Source organism: Bos grunniens, chromosome 28 (genome assembly GCF_055505025.1).
Source record: "Bos grunniens cultivar Pamir isolate PY7600 chromosome 28, Bosgru_T2T1.0, whole genome shotgun sequence".
Classification (NCBI taxonomy): Eukaryota; Metazoa; Chordata; class Mammalia; order Artiodactyla; family Bovidae; genus Bos; species Bos grunniens.
The window spans coordinates 43,017,441-43,038,447 of NC_141192.1; the positions used below are offsets into that span (position 1 = coordinate 43,017,441).

The window sequence follows — 21,007 nt, forward strand, 5'->3', positions numbered from 1 at the left end:
CTGGAAGTTCTCAGTTCATGTACTATTGAAGCCTGGCTTGGAGAGTTTTGAGTATTACTTTGCTAGCGTGTGAGATGGCAATTGTGTGATAGTTTGAACATTCTTTGGCATTGCCTTCTTTTGGGATTGGAATGAAAACTGACCTTTTCCAGTCCTGTGGCCACTGCTGAGTTTTCCAAATTTGCTGGCCTATTGAGTGCAGCACTTTCACAGTATCATATTTTACAATTGAAATAGCTCAACTGGAATTCCATCACGTCCACTAGCTTTGTTCATAGTAATGCTTTCTAAGGCCGACTTGACTTCACATTCCAGGATGCCTGGCTCTAGGTGAGAGATGATACCATCGTGGTTATCTGGGTCATTAAGATCTTTTTTGGGTAGTTCTCCTGTGTATTCTTGCCACTTCTTCTTAATATCTAATGCTTCTGTTAGGTTCATACTGTTTCTGTCCTTTAATGTGCCCATCTTTGCATGAAATATTCCCTTGGTATCTCTAGTTTTCTTGATGAGATCTCCAATCTTTACCATTGATGACTCATGAGAGGGGCAAACAGATCAAGCAGCTGCTCTAAAGGGATAGAAGGCGATAAAAGTTAACAGCTTACAAAGGGTGTTTTTCCTTTACTGCACTATTGGTTGTCTGCTGACATACTATGTGCAAGGTATTTGTGGTCTTTATTGAAGGAAATACAAAGAATTGTAAGGTCCTGGGCTCTTCTGTAGATATGAAGTGATTTGCAAGATGTCAAGTGATTCTGCTAAGGTATTTAGTGTATGTTGTATTACAGAATTAGGAAAAAAAAAAAAGTTAACCTACAGAGCTGTGCTTCTGAAATCTGAACGTACTCATGTCTGCTCTCTGCTCATGGTATCAGAGACAAGACTCAGACCTGAGTGACACGCAGGGCTTTCCCTTGCCATCTTCTGCTTTGAGCCCCATCACCCACTGTTTCCTAGATGTTCAGTTTGTTCTGACCTTAAAAAGACACGCTGAAAGTGTTTTCTGAAAACTTTAGCATCCTTCATGTCTGTCTTTGATATCTTTCCTTCTTAGGCCTACTGCCCCTTTTTAATTCACTGAATACCTATTTCTTAATCTAAACTCATTAGACTTCACTCCCTCTTAGATACATTCCCTGAGAGGCCTCCCTCCTGACTCCTTTGATAGCTCTGCTCTGGGACTCTGTATTTACTTGCTCTCCCATAATTGTTGTATTATGTGCATCTCATAGACAACTGTCCTCCTTAAAGCTAGAGCTCCTCCATTCTACTTGTCCCTCTAGTGTCTAACATAGTACCGGACATTTTGAGGCAGATCAGAACACATTTTATGAACAAATAGGTATGTAGGGGTCCACACTGTCAAGAGTATAGGTGGTTGTTGGGGAGTGGTAGAAATTCTGTTTCTATTCACCCCAAGTGATGAGGATTGAGCTTTGAACCAGTTTTCCTATGCATAAATCCCAGTTACCCCACTTTTACCTGGGAAATCTCTGCAATGTATTCTGTTCTCTGTGCCTTAATTTCCTCTTCTACAAAGTGGGAATGATGAGTCTCATAAAATTTGTGAGATTTAAATGCACAAATGTAGCCTAGAAGAGCCCCTGGCACATAGGAGGCTCTCACGATGTTAGCTGTTAGCTCAGCAGTTGGCACAGTGGTAAAGAATCTGCCTGCTAGTGCAGGAGATGCAGAAGACATGGGTTCAATCCCTGATCTGGGAAGACCCTTTAGAGTAGGAAAAATCACAACCCACTCTTGTATTATTGAATGGAAAATTTCGTGGGTGGGGAGCCTGGCGGGCTACAGCCCATGGCATTTCATAGAGTTGTACACGACTAAGCGACAGAGAACTGAGCTGAGCAAAAACCCCCAAGCCATTCCACCAGATGTGTTGTGAGCTTTGTTCTTTGCAAGCTTAATTACCTTAGAAGCTGCTTAGGTGTCCATCCAGAAGGGTGGCTAGGAGGTGAGCATTTTCTCAAGGTATCATCAATGAAGGGAAACTATGATGAGATTGTTTTTCTTCCTTGCACTAATTGGGACAGCTCAGGAATATTTTGCTTTAGATTTATTTCAGGACCTTGCCACAACTCAACTAATGAAGAGAACATTCAGAAAATGTGAGGGAACCAAAGAGACTGTTTGTTTCCATTTTTTCCTGACCCGTTTCCCAAACATGCTGTTTAATACTTCCACTCTTGTTATTCACTAGTGACAGGTACTGTAACCTTCCCTCCAGTCGGATTATCAATTACTGCTCAGTTCAGTTCAGTTAAGTCACTCAGCCGTGTCCGACTCTTTGCGACCCCATGAATCGCAGCACGCCAGGCCTCCCTGTCCATCACCAACTCCCAGAGTTCACTCAAACTCATGTCCATCGAGTTGGTGATGCTATCCAGCCATCACATCCTCTGTCGTCCCCTTCTCCTCCTGCCCCCAATCCCTCCCAGCATCAGTCTTTTCCAATGAGTCAACTCTTCGCATGAGGTGGCCAAAGTATTAGAGTTTCAGCTTCAACATAAGTCCTTCCAAATAACACCCAGGACTAATCTCCTTTAGAATGGACTGGTTGGATCTCCTTGCAGTCCAAGGGACTCTCAAGAGTCTTCTCTAACACCACAGTTCAAAAGCATCAATTCTTCGGCGCTCAGCTTTCTTCACAGTCCAACTCTCACATCCATACATGACCACTGGAAAAACCATAGCCTTGACTAGACAGACCTTTGTTGTCAAAGTAATATCTCTGCTCTTCAATATGCTATCTAGGTTGATCATAACTTACCTTCCAAGGAGTAAGTGTCTTTTAATTTCATGGCTGCAGTCACCATCTGCAGTGATTTTGGACCCCCCCAAAATAAAGTCTGAGATTGTTTCCACTGTTTCCCCATCTATTTCCCATGAAGTGATGGGATCAGATGCCATGATCTTCGTTTTCTGAATGTTGAGCTTTAAGCCAACTTTTTCACTCTCCTCTTTCACTTTCATCAAGAGGCTTTTTAGTTCCTCTTCACTTTCTGCCATAAGGGTGGTATCATCTGAATGTCTGAGGTTATTGATATTTCTCCCAGCAATCTTGATTCCAGCTTGTGCTTCATCCAGCCCAGCGTTTCTCACAATGTACTCTGCATATAAGTTAAATAAACAGGGTGACAGTATACAGCCTTGACATATTCCTTTTCCTGTTTGGAACCAGCCTGTTGTCCCATGTCCAGTTCTAACTGTTGCTTCTTGACTTGCATATAGGTTCTCAAGAGGCAGGTCAGGTGGTCTGGTATGCCCATCTCTTTCAGAATTTTCCACAGTTTATTTTGATCCACACAGTCAAAGGCTTTGGCATAGTCAATAAAGATGTTTTTCTGCAACTCTCTTCCTTTTTCCGTGATCCAGCGGATGTTGGCAATTTGATCTCTGGTTCCTCTGCCTTTTCTAAAACCAGCTTGAACATCTGGAATTTCATAGTTCATGTACTGCTGAAGCCTGGCTTGGAGAATTTTGAGCATTACTTTACTAGCATGTGAGATGAGTGCAATTGTGCGGTAGTTTGAGCATTCTTTGGCATTGCGTTTCTTTGGGATTGTAATGAAAACTGACCTTTTCCAGTCCTGTGGCCACTGCTGAGTTTTCCAAATTTGCTGGCATATTGAGTGCAGCACTTTCACAGCATCATCTTCCAGGATTTGAAATAGCTCAACCGGAATTCCATCACCTCCGCTAGCTTTGTTTGTAGTGATGCTTTCTAAGGCCCACTTGCCTTCACATTCCAGGATGTCTGGCTCTAGGTGAGTGATCATACCATCATGATTATCTTGGTCATGAAGATCTTTTTTGTACAGTTCTTCTGTGTATCCTTGACACCTCTTCTTAATGTCTTCTGCTTCTGTTAGATCCGTACCATTTCTGTCCTTTATTGAGCCTGTCTTTGCATGAAATGTTCCCTTGGTTATCTCTAATTTTCTTGAAGAGATCTCTAGTCTTTCCCATTCTGTTGTTTTCCTTTATTTCTTTGCACTGATTGCTGAGGAAGGCTTTCTTATCTCTCATTGCTAATCTTTGGAACTCTGCGTTCAGATGCTTATATCTTTCCTTTTTTCCTTTGCTTAATTACTGCTGCAGACAATCAATTACTGTTGGAATCAATTATCAATCAATCTTCAGTCAATTATAAATTCTGTTGAAAGTAACATAGCTGATGATGAGATCTACCTGATCCCTTGCCCAGTCCCCTTGCATTTCTCATCTGTGCAGTGAAGGGCTTGGAAGAGATTGGTCATTTCCATTTCTGTTCAGAAATATTGCATATTCAGTAATTCATTTTCTTTTTCATTGTGAGGATTCTGGAGCTGCTTCTTTAGCTCTCTGTGTGACTCTCCTTTTCCATTATATGTTCTACTTTAAGGAGCTAGGGGTAAGTTATTTACCAGTTACCATATGTTCTGATATTTCCTTCTTTCTTGAAATTCTGTTTCAAACTTGAAATTGATTGCTCTTTATTTCTGTGCATAATCTTATCTATTTAAAAATCTGGGTTTCTTTTCCTGTAGGATTATGCACAGCTTGTGTTGCCTTATTGTAAATTTGGAATCTCATTGGCTTTCTCCAAAGCTGTAGAATGTTTTCATATTTAGAGCTTGACAAATAAGAGAATTTATCTTCTGTAAAGAGTAGAATTCAAATTTTATACCCATCTAGAGGTATCCTAAGTTGACAATAATGTGGCCTGAGAATTTAGCAGAACTTGAAAATCTGAATATTGTAGAAAATGAATTACATATTTAATATTAACATTTACAGAATTCATTACCACAGTATTAACTTACTAATAAGTGATTTTATATTCTAGGCTCTGAAAGTACATCGCCTGCACAGTAAACATAATAGAGTTGCAAAGATGAGCAAATTAACCTTTCAGCGAAAGCTTTCCTTGAATGTATCTTGACTTTATTTCTGAGTTTTAGCCTTAATACAATAATGTTTCTTTTTCTGGGGACTAGATAATCTTGTACTTGAGAAATACTTTGGTGAACATATTATTTTTAATGACATGCTAGTGTTTAAAATAACTTATAAGAACTAACCAATACCACCCACATATAAGATACACAAAAATGGAAGAATTTTGGCCAAATTATTGTATATAATTGTTCAGCTAGAGTAGATGGCAGTTCTACATCTTTTAATGATTTAGAGGGTTGAAGCAATATTTTAGAATATAAATAATCTCAAAATTGGTGATATATAAAATATATTACTGTATTGAGTAAAATAGATTTGTTAACTAGCTTCCATTTTTAAGGATTATTATATAGATTCTCTACAAAAATTGCAAAGATTATTATTTTCCTTTTCTCTTTTTATTTTAAAAAAAATTATTTATTTTTGGTTGTACCATGCAGCCTAGGGGATCACAGTTCCAGGGCTGGGGTTTGAACCTGGGCTCCCTGCAGTGGGCCACTGGATCACCAGGGATGTCTCCCTTTAAATTTTTATTTTAATTTTAAAGTGAGAACCTGATTTAGAATCAGTCTCTCCTCCCCCTCCTCTTCTTCATGGCTTTTACTTTTTATACTGCCTTTATTATACCTGAATCTATGATGAAAAATAGCTGGCTAAAGTAATAACATTTAAGAATTAAGTTTCGGGGTGGGGGAGGAGAGGGCAGGACAAATGGAGAGAGTAGCATGGAAACATACACACTACCGCATGAAAATAGACAGCCAATGGGAACTGACTGTATGACTCAGGAAACTCAAAGTGGTGCTCTGTGACAATCTAGAGGGGTGGGATGAGGTGGGAAGTAGGAGGGAGGTTTAAGAAGGAGGGGGCGTGTGTATACCAGTGGCTGATTCATGTTGATGTACAGCAGAAACCAACACAATATTGTAAAGCAATTATCCCTCAATTAAAAGCATAAAATAAATAAATAAATAAAAAATTTTTAAAAGAATTAAGTTTGGCAGACTCACAGACCTAGAGAATATATCTGGGGTTGCCAAGCGGGGGTCAACATGGGAGTGATGGAGTGGGAGTTTGGGGTTAGCAGATGTTGGCTATTAAAAATAGGATGGATAAATAAGAAGGTCCTACTGTATAGCACAGGGAAATATATTCAATATCCTGTGGAAAAAAAACATAACGGAAAAGAGCACAAAAAACTGTTTGTGTGTGTGTGTGTATAACTGAATCACTGTAGAGCAGAAATTAACACAGCATTGTAAATCAACTATACTTCAATTAAAAGAAAAAAAGTTTCGGAGAGAATGTGCAAGATGGCAGAGTAGAAGGAGCCTGAGTTCACCTCCTCTCACTTCAGCTTACTCTGGGGACATAGATACTGGTGGAAGTTATCTGGGGAGTTTGTTCTACCATGTGGACACTGGTGCTGGCAAGAGCCATTTTGACATCAATGTTGGGACACCTCTAGCCAAGCAGCTAATCAGGCATGAATGCAGCCCCACCCATCAGCAGATAGGCTTCCTGAAGACCCCTTTAGCCCATTGTCTGCCTCTGAACATCCCTGCCCACGAGCATGCACACACCACACATAAGAAAAGGCCTGTCTATGAACTGGCCCTCCCACTAGCAGGCCAGCACAAGTTTCAAGAAAACTCAGGACCCACAGAAAAGTTCGTCAGGAACTGGCCTCACCCACCAGCGATCTTACACCTGCTTTAGGAACCCTGGGGCCTGGCAACCTGACCTCAGGACCTGGTTCTGTCCATCAGCACCAGTAAGCTGGAACTTGCCCTAGGGCCTGGCTTCACTTATCAGTGGGCAGGCAACATCCCCAGACCCTCAGTGCACCCACCAGAGAGCCAGTACAGCCTGGAATCCCCTGTGATTCTGTAGTCAGCTGCCTGGTGACCCACTTCTGCCAACTACTGGCCAGCAGCCTAGGCCCAAGACACACAAGGTAACTAAATAGATCAAGAGCCAGCCAAGTTTGCTGGACCACTCACAACAGTCAGTCTGCCACAAAGAGAAAGGCCCAGAAGACAGACAGACCTCTTAAGGAGAACCCCTACAGCATATGGCTCTGGTGACCACGGGGAAGTGTGCTGCTGGGACAATGTCTCCAGCAAAAGGCTCCTTCTCCAAGGATGGGAAACATAACCGAGCTACCAGACTCATAAAAATAAAAACAGCAAGTTAGGCAGAATGAGGTGCCAAGGCAAAATATTCCAGATGAAGGGACAAAGCAAAACCCCAGGAGAACTGAGTGAAGTGGAGATAGGTAACCTACCCCGGAAGTGGTTCTGGGTAATTATTGTAGAGATAATCAAAGAAATTGGGAGAAGAATGGATGCAGAGAGAGAGATGTTAGAAGTTTTTAGCAAAGAGTTAGAAAATACAAAGAACAACCAAACAGATATGAAGAATACAATACCTGAAGTGAAAAATAAACCAGAATAAATCACTGCAGATGGTGTCTGCAGCCATGAAATTAAAAGACACTTACTCCTTGGAAGAAAAGTTATGACCAACCCAGATAACATATTGAAAAGCAGAGACATTGCTTTGCCAACAAAGGTCCATCTAGTCAAGGCTGTGGTTTTTCCAGTGGTCATGTATGGATGTGAGAGTTGGACTGTGAAGAAAGCTGAGTGCCGAAGAATTGATGCTTTTGAACTGTGGTGTTGGAGAAGACTCTTGAGAGTCCCTTGGACTGCAAGGAGATCCAACCAGTCCATTCTGAAGGAGATCAGCCCTGGGATTTCTTTGGAAGGAATGATGCTAAAGCTGAAACTCCAGTACTTTGGCCACCTCATGTGAAGAGTTGACTCATTGGAAAAGACTCTGATGCTGGGAGGGATTGGGGGCAGGAGGAAAAGGGGACGACAGAGGAAGAGATGGCTAGGTGGCATCACCGACTCAATGGATGTGAGTCTGAGTGAACTCAGGGAGTTGGTGATGGACAGGGAGGCCTGGCGTGCTGCGATTCATGGGGTCGCAAAGAGTCAGACACGACTGAGTGACTGAACTGAACTGAAATGAGAGTAAATAATACAAAGGAATGAATCAGCAAGCTGAAAGATGGACTAGTAGAAATTGTTGGTCCTGAACAGAAAAAAAAAAAGAATGATGTTGATGTATGGCAAAACCAATACAATAGTGTAAAATAATTAGCCTCTAATTAAAATAAATACATTTCAATCCTGAACCCCCCTCTCCCCTCCCTCCCCATATTGTAAAGTAATTAGCCTCTAATTAAAATAAATTTAAATTAAAAAACTCAATTACAAATATTCAAAAAATAAATGCTTCTGGAAAAAATAAAATAATTAAATAAATTTATATTTAAAACAAAAGAATGAAAAGAAATGAGCACAGTTTGAGACCTCTGGGACAACATCAGGAATCTAATATTTTCATTGTAGGGATCCCAGAAGGAGGAAAAGAGCAAGGGGCCAAGAACATACTTGAAGTCATAGTAGCAGAAAACATCCCCAACCTGGGAAAAGGAAACAGTTGCCAAATCCAGGAAGTGCAGAATTCTATAGAGGACCAAGCCAAAGAGGAACACACCAGGAGGACATTGTAATGAGAATGGCAAAAACAACATTTAAGGAGAGAATATTAAAAGCAGCAAATGGGAAAGTGAATCCTGAGAGAGCGCCCAAGTGGAGTAGAAGGAAGAGTTCACCTCTTCTCCCAAGGACACCAAAGTCACAAAAATCTGTAGAACAACCATCACTGAAAAAGTCTGAAACCTACCAGAAAAGATCTCTACAACTTAAGACATAAAGAAGGAACCACAACAAAGCTGGGAGGAGGAGTGGAGTCATGATATAATCAAATCTGATACCTTCTGGGTGGGTGACCCACAAGCTGGAGAATAATTATATTACAGAGGTTCTCCCCAGTGTCTCCCTTACAGAGGACAGTCCCCACAGTGTCAGACCTGTGAGGGTCTGACACTGGGAATAGGAGCCCCCAGAGCATTTGGCTTTGAAGCCCAGTAGGACTTGGTTGCAAGAGCTACACAGAATTGAGGGAAATAGAAATTTCACTCTTAAAGGGTGCATACAAAGTCTCATACACACCAGGGCCAAGGGCAAAAGCCACAATTTCGTAGGAGCCTGGGACCAACTAGTCTTGAAGAGTCTCCTGGGGAGGTGATGGTTGCTGTGACTCACTTTGGGGAAACAGACACTGGTGGTGGATATGTCGGGAGCATTCATCTGTGTGAGCTCTTCTATAGGTTGATATCCTGGTACCAATAGTCGGCCTTACCCAACAGCCTGTAGTCTCCAGTGCTGGGACACTTCTGGCCAAACAACTAACTGAGAGGGAGGGACACAGCCCCATCCATTGACAGACATACTGTTTAAAGACTTCCTATGCCCACAGCCACCTCTAGACACACCCTTAGACATGACCCTGCCCACCAGAGGACCAAGACCCAGCTCTACTCACCAATTGGTAGGCACTAGCCCCTCCCACCACTAAGCCTGCACTAGCCTCTAGACCAGCCTCACCCACTAGGGAGCAATACCGGAAGTAAGAAAATTGTACTCACAGCCTGTGGATAGAATCTGCAAATGCAGGCCAGACACTACCCCCGGGACAAGCTGGCCCTTGGCTCTTGGGTGACAAGAGAAGAATGGACTCCTGGAATGCACAGGTCATCTCCTACAGAGGGCCACTTCTCCAAGATCAAGAAATGTAACTGACTTATACATACATAAAATAGTAATTTTGACACAATGAGGTGACAGAGAAATATGTTTCAAAGGAAGGAACAAGATAAAAAACCGAGAAAAACTCAGTGATATGGAGGTAGGCAATACCTGAGAAAGAGTTCAGGGTAACTGTAAAGATGATCAAAGAATTCAGGGTGAGAATGAATGTAGAATGAAATTAGAGGCTTTAAAAAAACCTATGGATAGATCAACTAAACAGAAAATTAAAAAGGAAACACAAACTTTAAATGATACAATAGACCCCAATTGATATCTATAGGACATTTCACCCCAAAACAATGAATTTCACCTTTTTCTCAAGCACACACGGAACCTTCTCCAGGATAGATCACATCCTCGGCCATAAATCTAGCTTTGGCAAATTAAAAAATTTGAAATCATTCCAAGCATCTTTTCTGACCACAATGTAGTAATATTAGATCTCAATTACAGGACAAAAACTATTAAAAATCCCAGCATATGGAGGCTGAACAACTCGCTGCTGAATAACCAATAAATAACAGAAGAAATCAAAAAAGAAATCAAAATGCATAGAAATGAATGAAAATGAAAACACAACAACCAAAATCTATGGGACATTGTAAAAGCAGTATGGATTGTGAAGAAGGCTGAGCGCTGAAGAATTGATGCTTTTGAACTGTGGTGTTGGAGAAGACTCTTGAGAGTCCCTTGGACTGCAAGGAGATTCAACCAGTCCATTCTGAAGGAGATCAGCCCTGGGATTTCTTTGGAGGGAATGATGCTAAAGCTGAAACTCCAGTACTTTGGCCACCTCATGCGAAGAGTTGACTCATTGGAAAAGACTCTGATGCTGGGAGGGATTGGGGGCAGGAGGAGAAGGGGACGACAGAGGATGAGATGGCTGGATGGCATCACTGACTCGATGGACGTGAGTCTGAGTGAACTCAGGGAGTTGGTGATGGACAGGGAGGCCTGGCGTGCTGCGATTCATGGGGTCGCAAAGAGTCAGACATGACTGAGTGACTGATCTGATCTGATCTGAAGGGGAAGGTTCATAGCAATACCGGCTTACCTCAAGAAACAAGAAAAAAGTCAAATAAATAACCTAACTCTACACCTAAAGCAACTAGAAAAGGAAGAAATGAAGAACCCCAGGGATAGTGGAAGGAAAGAAATCTTAAAAATTAGGGCAGGAATAAATGCAAAAGAAACAAAAGAGACCATAGCAAAAATCAACAAAACCAAAAGCTTGTTCTTTGAGAAGATAAATAAAATTGACAAACCATTAGCCAGACTCATCAAGAAACAAAGGGAGGAAAATCAAATCAACAAAATTAAAAATGAAAATGGAGAGATCACAACAGACAACACAGAAATACAAAGGATAGTAAGAGACTATTATCAGCAACTATATGCAAATAAAATGGGCAACTTGGAAGAAATGGACAAATTCTTAGAAAAGTACAACTTTGCAAAATTGAATCAGGAAGAAATAGAAAATCTTAACAGACCCATCACAAGCACAGAAATTGAAACTGTAATCAGAAATCTTCCAGCATACAAAAGCCCAAGTCCAGAGGCTTCACAACTGAATTGTACCAAAAATTTAGAGAAGAGCTAACACCTATCCTACTCAAACTCTTCCAGAAAATTGCAGAGGAAGGTAAACTTCCAAACTCATTCTATGAGGCCACCATCACCCTAATACCAAAACTTGACAAAGATGCCACAGAAAAGAAAACTACAGGCCAATATCACTGATGAACATAGATGCAAAAATCCTTAACAAAATTCTAGCAAACAGAATCCAACAACATATTAAAAAGATCATACATCATGACCAAGTGGGCTTTATCCCAGGGATGCAAGGATGCTTCAATATCTGCAAGTCAATTAATGTAATACACCACATTAACAAATTGAAAAATAAAAACCATATGATTATCTCAGTAGATGCAGAAAAAGCCTTTGACAAAATTCAACATCCATTTATGATTAAAAAAAAAACAACCCTCCAGAAAGCAGGAATAGAAAGAACATACCTCAACATAATAAAAGCTATATATGACAAACCCTCAGCAAACATTATCCTCAATGGTGAAAAACTGAAAGCATTTCCCCTAAAGTCAGGAACAAGACAAGGGTGCCCACTCTTAACACTACTATTCAGCATAGTTTTGGAAGTTTTGGCCACAGCAGTAAGAGAAGAAAAAGAAATAAAAGGAATCCAGATTGGAAAGGAAGAAGTAAAATTCTCACTGTTTGCAGATGACCTGATCCTCTACATAGAAAACCCTAAACATTCCACCAGAAAATTACTAGAGCTAATCAATGAATATAGTAAAGTTGCAGGATATAAAATTAACACACAGAAATCCCTTGCATTCCTCTACACTAACAATGAGAAAACAGAGAAATTAAGGAAACAATTCCATTCACCATTGCAATGAAAAGAATAAAATACTTAGGAATATATCTACCTAAAGAAACAAAGGACCTATATATAGAAAACTATAAAACACGGGTGAAAGAAATCAAAGTGTACACAAATGGAGAAATATACCATGTTCATGTATCAGAAGAATCAATATAGTGAAAATGAGTATACTACCCAAAGCAATCTACAGATTCAATGCAATCCTTATCAAGCTACAAATGGTATTTTTCACAGAACTAGAACAAATAATTTCACAATTTATATGGAAATACAAAAACCCTTGAATAGCCAAAGCAATCTTGAGAAAGAATGGAACTGGAGGAATCAATCTGCCTGACTTCAGTCTCTACTACAAAGCCACAGTCATCAAGACAGTATAGTACTGGCACAAAGACAGAAATATAGATCAATGGAACAAAATAGAAAGCCCAGAGATAAATCCATGCACCTATGGACACCTTCTCTTTGACAAAGGAAGCAAGAATATACAATGGAGAAAAGACAATCTCTTTAACAAGTGGTGCTGGGAAAACTGGTCAAGCACTTGTAAAAGAATGAAACTAGAACACTTTCTAACACCATACACAGAAATAAACTCAAAATGGATTAAAGATCTAAATGTAAGACCAGAAACTATTAAACTCCTAGTGGAAAACATAGGCAAAACACTCTCCGACATAAACCACAGCAGGATCCTCTATGACCCACCTCTCAGAATATGGGCAATAAAAGTGAAAATAAACAAATGGGACCTAATTAAAATTAAAAGCTTTTGCACAACAAAGGAAACTCTAAGCAAGGTGAAAAGACAGCCTTCAGAATGGGAGAAAATAATAGGAAACGAAGAAATGAACAAAGAATTAATCTCAAAAATATACAAGCAACTGCTGCAGCTCAATTCCAGAAGAATAAAAGACCCAATCAAAAAGTGGGCCAAAGAACTAAACAGACATTTCTCCAAAGAAGACATACAAATGGCTAACAAACACATGAAAAGATGCTCAACATCACTCGTTATCAGAGAAATGCAAGTCAAAACCACAATCAGGTACCATTTCACCCAGTCACAATGGCTGCGATCCAAATACAAGCAATAAATGCTGGAGAGGGTGTGGAGAAAAGGGAACCCTCTTACACTGTTGGTGGGAATGCAAACTAGTACAGCCACTATGAAGAACAGTGTGGAGATTCCTTAAATACAGGAAATAGAACTGCCATACCAGTCCATTCTAAAGGAGATCAGCCCTGGGATTTCTTTGGAAGGAATGATGCTAAAGCTGAAACTCCAGTACTTTGGCCACCTCATGTGAAGAGTTGACTCATTGGAAAAGACTCTGATGCTGGGAGGGATTGGGGGCAGGAGAAGGGAACGGCAGAGGATGAGATGGCTGGATGGCATCACTGATTCAATGGACATGAGTCTGAGTGAACTCCGGGAGTTGGTGATGGACAGGGAGGCCTGGCGTGCTGCGATTCATGGGGTCACAAAGAGTCGGACATGACTGAGCAAGTGAACTGAACTGATGACCCAGCAATCCCACTGCTGGGTATACACACTGAGGAAACCAGAATTGAAAAAGACACGTGTACCCCAATGTTCATTGCAGCGCTGCTTATAATAGGCAGGACATGGAAGCAACCTAGATGTCTGTCAGCAGATGAATGGATAAGAAAGCTGTGGTACATATACACAGTGGAATATTACTCAGCCATTAAAAAGAACACATTTGAATCAGTTCTAATGAGGTGGATGAGACTGGAGCCTATTATACAGGGTGAAGTAACCCAGAAAGAAAAACACCAGTACAGTATACTAACGCATATATATGGAATTTAGAAAGAAGGTACTGATAACCCTGTATGCAAGACAGCAGAAGAAACACAGATGTATAGAACAGTCTTTTTGACTCTGTGGGAAAGGGGGAGGGTGGGATGATATGGGAGAATGGCATTGAAGCATGTAAAATATCATATGTGAAATGAATCGCCAATCCAGATTTGATGCATGATACAGGGTGCTCGGGGCTGGTGCGCTGGGATGACCCAGAGGGATGGGATGGGGAGGGAGGTGAGAGGGGGTTTTCAGGATGGGAAACACATGTACACTCATGGCAGATTCAAGTCAATGTATGGCAAAACCAATACAATATTGTAAAGTAAAATAAATACATTTTTAAAAAGAATTAGAAAATATAAAAGCAAGGGAAAAGCAATAGGTAACAATTAGGGATTCCCATAAGGGTGACTTTTCAACAAAAGCTGCAAAGGGAGGGGCATGATATACTTAAAGTAATAAAGAGGAATAACCTCCAATCAAGAATACTCTACCTGGCAAGGTTCTCTTTCAGATATTTGATAGATTAAAAGCATCACAGACAAGAAAGAGCTGAAAGAGTTCAGCACTACCAAAATAGCTTTACAACAAATGTTAAAGGAACTTATCTAAGTGAGAAAAGACTATGACTAGAAACATGAAAATTATGGAAAGGAAAAATTCATCAGGAAAGGCAAACATATAGTAAAGATAGGAAATCATCCACTCAGAATAAAAACTAGTAGGATTATTAAAAGACAAAAGTAGTAAAATCATCCATAACTACAATGAGCAGTTATGTGATACACAAAACAATTAGATGTAAAATATATCAAAAACACTAATCATGAGGCTCATAGAGTACAAGTGCAGGGTTTTAAAGATGTATTTGAAATTAAGACATCAGTAATTGTATAACCATCATATATATATATTATATATATATAATGAGTGATATATAAAAACCTCATGGTAACTATAATCTAAAAATCTGTAATAGATATACACACAGAAAAAAAGAAAAAGGAATCCAAACTTAACAGTAAATATAACCATCAAATATAAGAGAACAGAGCAAAAGAAGAAAGGAAGAAAAAAACTACAAAACAACCTCATAAAGAATTTTTAAAAGGCAATAAGAACATACATTAAAATTCAACATATGTTGAAATTAGTTTCAATGTAAATGAGCTAAATGCTACAATGAAAAGACATAAAGTAGCTTAATGTAAAAACAGGCCTGCATGTAGGCTGCCAACAAGAGATTTGCCTCAATCTAAGGAGACACAAACTGAAAGTGAGAGAATGGAAGAATGTATTCCATGCAAATAGGTTGAAAAGAAAGCCAAGATAGCAATAGTTGTATCAGAAAAAATAGACTTTACAATAAAGACTGGTAGAAGAGACAGGATATTACATTATTATCAAGGAATCAATCCAAGAAGAAGATATAAGTATTGTTAATATACCCCAACATAGGAGCATCTAAACACAAAAAGCAAATACCAGCAGACATAAGGGAGAAGTCAACAGTAACACAGAAATAAAGACAGTTCTAAGAGGGAAGTTTATAGTGATACAAGTTTACTTTGTCAAGCAAGAAAAATCTTAAATAAACAACCTAACCCTACACATAAAGGGCCTAGAAAAAGAACAAACAAAACTCAAATTTAGTCAAAAGAAAGAAACATAAAGATATGAGCAGAAATAAATGAAACACAGAGTAGAAAAAGAATAGAAAAAGTCAATGAAACTAATAGCTGTTTCATTGAAAAGATTAAAAAATTGATAAGCATTTTGCCAGATTCATCAAGTAAAAAAGAGAGACAGCCCAAATCAATAAAATAAAAAATAAAACTTTTTGTTACAACTGACACCACAGAAATTCAAAGGAACATAAGAGACTACGGAAAACAACTATACACCAATAAGATGAACAACCTATAAGAAATGAACAAGTTCTTAGCAAGGTACAATCTCTCAAGTTAGAACTAGGAAAAAATAGAAAGTAGGAGCAGACCAAGTACTACTAATGAAATTGTGTCAATAATTAAAAAAAAAAAAAACTTCCAGGAAACAAAAGTCAAGATCAGATGTCTTCACAGGAGGATTTTACCAAAGATTCAGAGAAGAGTTAACAAGAAACTTTCTGAAAGTATTCCCCCAAAAAATTGCAGAGGAAGGAATGCTTGTGAACCCATTCCATGAGGTCAGCATAACCCTGATACAAAGATATTAAAAAAAAATTATTACTGATGAACATGGGTGCAAAAATTCTCAACAAAGTATTAGGAATCTGAATCCAACAATACATGAAAAGGGTTATAAAACATGATCAAGTAGGATTTATTCCAGGGATTCAAGGATAGTTCAATACCCTCAAATCAATCACTGTGATATACCACATTAACAAACTGAAGAATAAAACTATATGATTATCTCAATAGATGTAGAAAAAGGTTTTGACAAAGCTCAACATCCATGTATGATACAAACTCTCCAAAAGTGGCCATAAAGTGAACATACCTTAACATAATAAACACCTTATTGACAAACCTACAGCTAACATCATACTCAGTGATGAAAAGCTGAAAGCATTTCCTGTAAGATCAGGAACAAGACAAGGATGCTCACTCTCACTATTTTTATTTAACATACTATTGGAAGTCCTAGCAACAGCAGTCAGACAAGATAAATGAAATTAATCCAGATTGGAAAGGGAGAAGTAAAACTCTCACTGTTTGCAGATGACATGATACCATACAGAGAAAATTCTAAAGATGCCACTGGAAAACTACTAGAACTCATTAATAAATTTGGTAAAACTGAAGGATGTAAAAGTAATATACACAAATCTGTTGCATTAGGAGGTAATCCCACTTATCAAATTAAGAAGGAAAAATGCCTAGGAATATACCTACCTAAGGCTTCCCTGATAGCTCAGTTGGTAAAAAACCTGCTTGCAATGCAGGAGAACCCGGTTCAATTCCTGGGTTGGGAAGATCTGCTGGAGAAGGGATAGGCTACCCACTCCAGTATTCTTGGGCTTCCCTTGTGGCTTAGCTGGTAAAGAATCTGCCTGGAATGCAGGAGACCTCGGTTTGACCTGTAGGTTGGGAAGATCCCCTGGAGAAAGGAAAGGCCACCTACTCCAGTATGGTGGCCTGGAGAATTCCACGGACTGTGTAGTCCATGGGGTTGCAAAGAGTTGGACACCACTGAGTGACTTGCACTTTCACTGTTTTTCAAGGAGATAAAAGTCCTGTACTTGGAAAACCATAAGACATTGCTGAACAAAATTGAAGATGATACAAACATATGGAAAGATATACTGTGTTTATGAACTGGAAGAATTGACATTTTTCAAATGACCATACAACTCAAGGCAATCCACAGTTCAATATAGTTCCTATCAAAATTCTAAGGATGTTTTTCACAGAACTAGAACATATAATATAAAAATCTGTATGGAAACACAAAAGAATAGCCAAAATGATCTTGAGAAAGAACAGAACCAGAGGAATCAGGCTCCCTGACTTCAGACTATACTACAGAGTTACAATAATCAAAACCAGTATAGTACTGGCACAAAAACAAACACAGAGATCTGTGGAAGAGTATGGAGAGTCCAGAAATAAGTCTGAGGTTATGTTGTCAAATTCATCTACAACAAAGGCAAGAATATACAGTAGAGGGAAAAAAAACAAACAGTTTCTTAAGTAAGTGGTGCTGGGAAAACAGGACAGCTACATGAAAAGGAATAAAATTAGAACATCCTCTAGCATCTTACACAATAACAAACTCAAAATGGTTAAAGACCTAAATATAAGACCAGAAACCATAAAAATGCTGTAAGTAAAAATAGAATACTCTGACACAAATCATACCAATACATTTTTTGGATCTGTCTCCTAAGTCAAAAGAAATAAAATATAAACGGAACCTAATTAATCTTAAAAGCTTTTGGATGGCAAAGGAAACTATCAACAAAACAAAAGACAATCTATTAAATGGGAGAAAATATTTGCAAATTATATGACTGATAAGGGGTTACTTTCCAAACTATATAAACAGCTCATACAACTCAACATAAAAAAAAAAAAAAAAACACTCCAGTTTAAACATAGGCAAATGACCTGAATTTTTTTCTAAAGATGACCTACAGATGGCCAACAGGCATATGAAAAGATACTCAACGTCATAAGTCCTCAGAGAAATGAAAATCAAAACCACAATGAGATATCACCTCATGGCTTCAGAATGGCTATCATCAAAAAGAACACAAATAACAGAATATATATATATGTGGACAGGGAGGCCTGGCATGCTGCAATTCATGGGGTCGCAAAGAGTCAGACACAACTGAGCAACTGAACTGAACTGATCTGAGATATGTATATCTAAGTCACTTTGCTGTACAGAAGAAATTAATGCAACATTGTAAATCAGCTATATTTCAGTAAAAGTTTAAAAATAATGATAAAATAATAAAGTATTTATAAAATAACATAATAACAAGAGAATTGTGAAAATGTGGAGAAAACAGACCCCACATACCCTTTTGGTGGGAATGTTTCCTATGGAAAACAGTATGGAGGTTTCTCAGAAAACCAGAACTACCGTATGACCCAGCAATTTCACTCCTGGATATTTATCTAAAAAAGAAAGAAAGAAAGAAAGCACTAATTTTTAAAGATACATGCATCCAGTGTTCATAGCGGTATTATTTACAATTGCCAACATATGGAAGCAACCTAAGTTTCCATCAAGAGATTTGTGCATAAAGAAGATGTGGTATATTTACTAAAAAGAAACAGACTCACATATACAGAGGATAGAGTAGTGGTTATCAGTGGGGAGAGGGATGTGGGGAGTCGCAAAATAGTCGTAGGAGAATAAGAGGTACAAAGTATGTATAAAATAAGCTGCAAGGATATATAGTTCAGCACAGGGAATATGGGCAATATTTTATACTAACTATAAATGGAATATAACTTTTTAGAAATGGTAAATCACTGTGTTCTACACCTGAAACTTATACATTGTATATCAACTATATCCCAGTAAATTTTTTTTTCAATAATTGAGTTTTGGAAAACACTTCTAGAATCTAGTACTTGCATGCCTTTTATCAAGTAGCCTTTTTATATGTTCATTTCAGAAATGGGAAAATGAGAGCTACTTCATACCAGGACAACTCAAAAAAGACTTATCTAAGCTTAATGGTCACTTTTAAGATTACACTGGAAAAATGAAAATAATCTATATATTTTATTAGGTTGGATTTTCTTGTGCTTACTAGCATCATAATTGGAGAGTGAAGTTAACTACAATGGCCAAATAGGATATTACAAATTATTTTATTATAGTTATTTCTTTTACCATGGACTATTTAGAGAATATATGACATGATTTCCCAACCTATGTATTGTAATTCTTTAGTCTTTTGTATAGACATTGGTGAAAAATAGTGACTTAGATTTCGTATATTTATATATATATATATATATATATATATATATATACACACACCGGAGAAGGCAATGGCACCCCACTCCAGTACTCTTGCCTGGAAAATCCCATGGATGGAGGAGCCTGGAAGGCTGCAGTCCATGGGGTCGCAAGGAGTCGGACACAACTGAGCGACTTCCCTTTCACTTTTCACTTTCATTCATTGGAGAAGGAAATGGCAACCCACTCCAGTGTTCTTGCCTGGAGAATCCCAGGGGCAGGGGAGCCTGGTGGGCTGCTGTCTCTGGGGTCGCACAGAGTCGGACACGACTGAAGTGACTTAGCAGTAGCAGTAGCATACACACACACACACACACACACACATACATACATACATACACACACGCATAAATAGAAGTGCCTGTCACAATTTTGCCTATTTAATAAATGTTTATATTTCTTTATTACTTAAAAGGTAAATTAATTTCCTTTTCAGCTTTATTTCACAAGAAGGGCTATTTGATTGTATTTTTTGATTGTAGGGAAATAAGTACCTTGTGTAGGTGCTTATCTTTGAAGTTACAAGTTCTATTCTGCTTTTAATAAGCATCATAATTGGTGTTTAGCAAGTGAAATGTTATAGTAAAATATAGAATTTTTAGAGAAGAAGTAATGGGTTTAGGATTAAGACTGTTATCTTTATACTTTCCTTACCCCCATGGAAAAAGAAACTGTGAAGATTTTAAATAAATATACGCATAGCACCAAAAATGCTTCCTTTATTGTAAATACCCATTTCTGTTTTGTCTGTCTGCAGCTTTTCCACTGTAAATGGGTTAGATATTTGTTTTGAATTTTTAAAAACTAGCAAAGTAAGTTATTTTTTATTTTGTGGAGACTTTGTTTGGATTTAGTGTTTGGCAAGCAGGATAGGAGTTTAGTTTCATACTTTGCATCATCTTTGTATCACCTCTCAATTGGTAGGGTAAGAGCAGGCCTGGCTCCCACGTGGGGAAGGTAGTAACATGTCTGTTCTGTGGATGGCGGCCTCTGTTGGGGTATTGTGTGAAAAGCCCTGGATGCTCTGGAGAAGCAGTTGTAGGCCCTCTCATCCCCACATCGATGGGGGACAGGTGTACCTGTGTGATCAGGTGTCTGACCTGTGCTTCACTTAGTTGGGGGTCTGTCCCCTATTCTTCCTTCTCCTATTCCTGCTTTCCTCATTTTTCTCTGCCCACTCCTTGCCTCCTCTTTTCTTCTTACTCATCTGTTATTGGCAGTCAGTTTACTGAGAGGGCTTTCCCCTTTTCTCTACTCAAAGTCCTTTTCCCTGAAAGGTCGATGGCATGCTTTGGGAGAGGAAGATACCGTCTGGGGGTGAGAGTGACCCACACATGGGCACAGTTGCTCTTGGCCATTGTGATAAATTGTGGCGACCAAAGGTATCCCTTTCTGAAATGCCTTGAATAAAATATTTGAATTGTGTTGTGTGATATAGGTTCTATACATGCACGTAAGACATGCCTGTACATGCTTGTGTGGGTGTTGCAAATATTTCTCATGATTTTACTGGGGATTCCTGTAGAGATTACTTTTTAGAAGTTGAAATTAACTTTAAAATTTAGGATTTAAAATATC

General features: G+C 38.8%; 1 protein-coding gene across 7 annotated transcripts in view; it reads left to right on the forward strand.

Moving 5' to 3' along the window:
- Nucleotides 1-21,007, forward strand: part of FMN2 (formin 2) — a 345,241-nt gene that overhangs the window by 110,033 nt on the left and 214,201 nt on the right. The gene's annotated exons all lie outside the window — the stretch shown is intronic.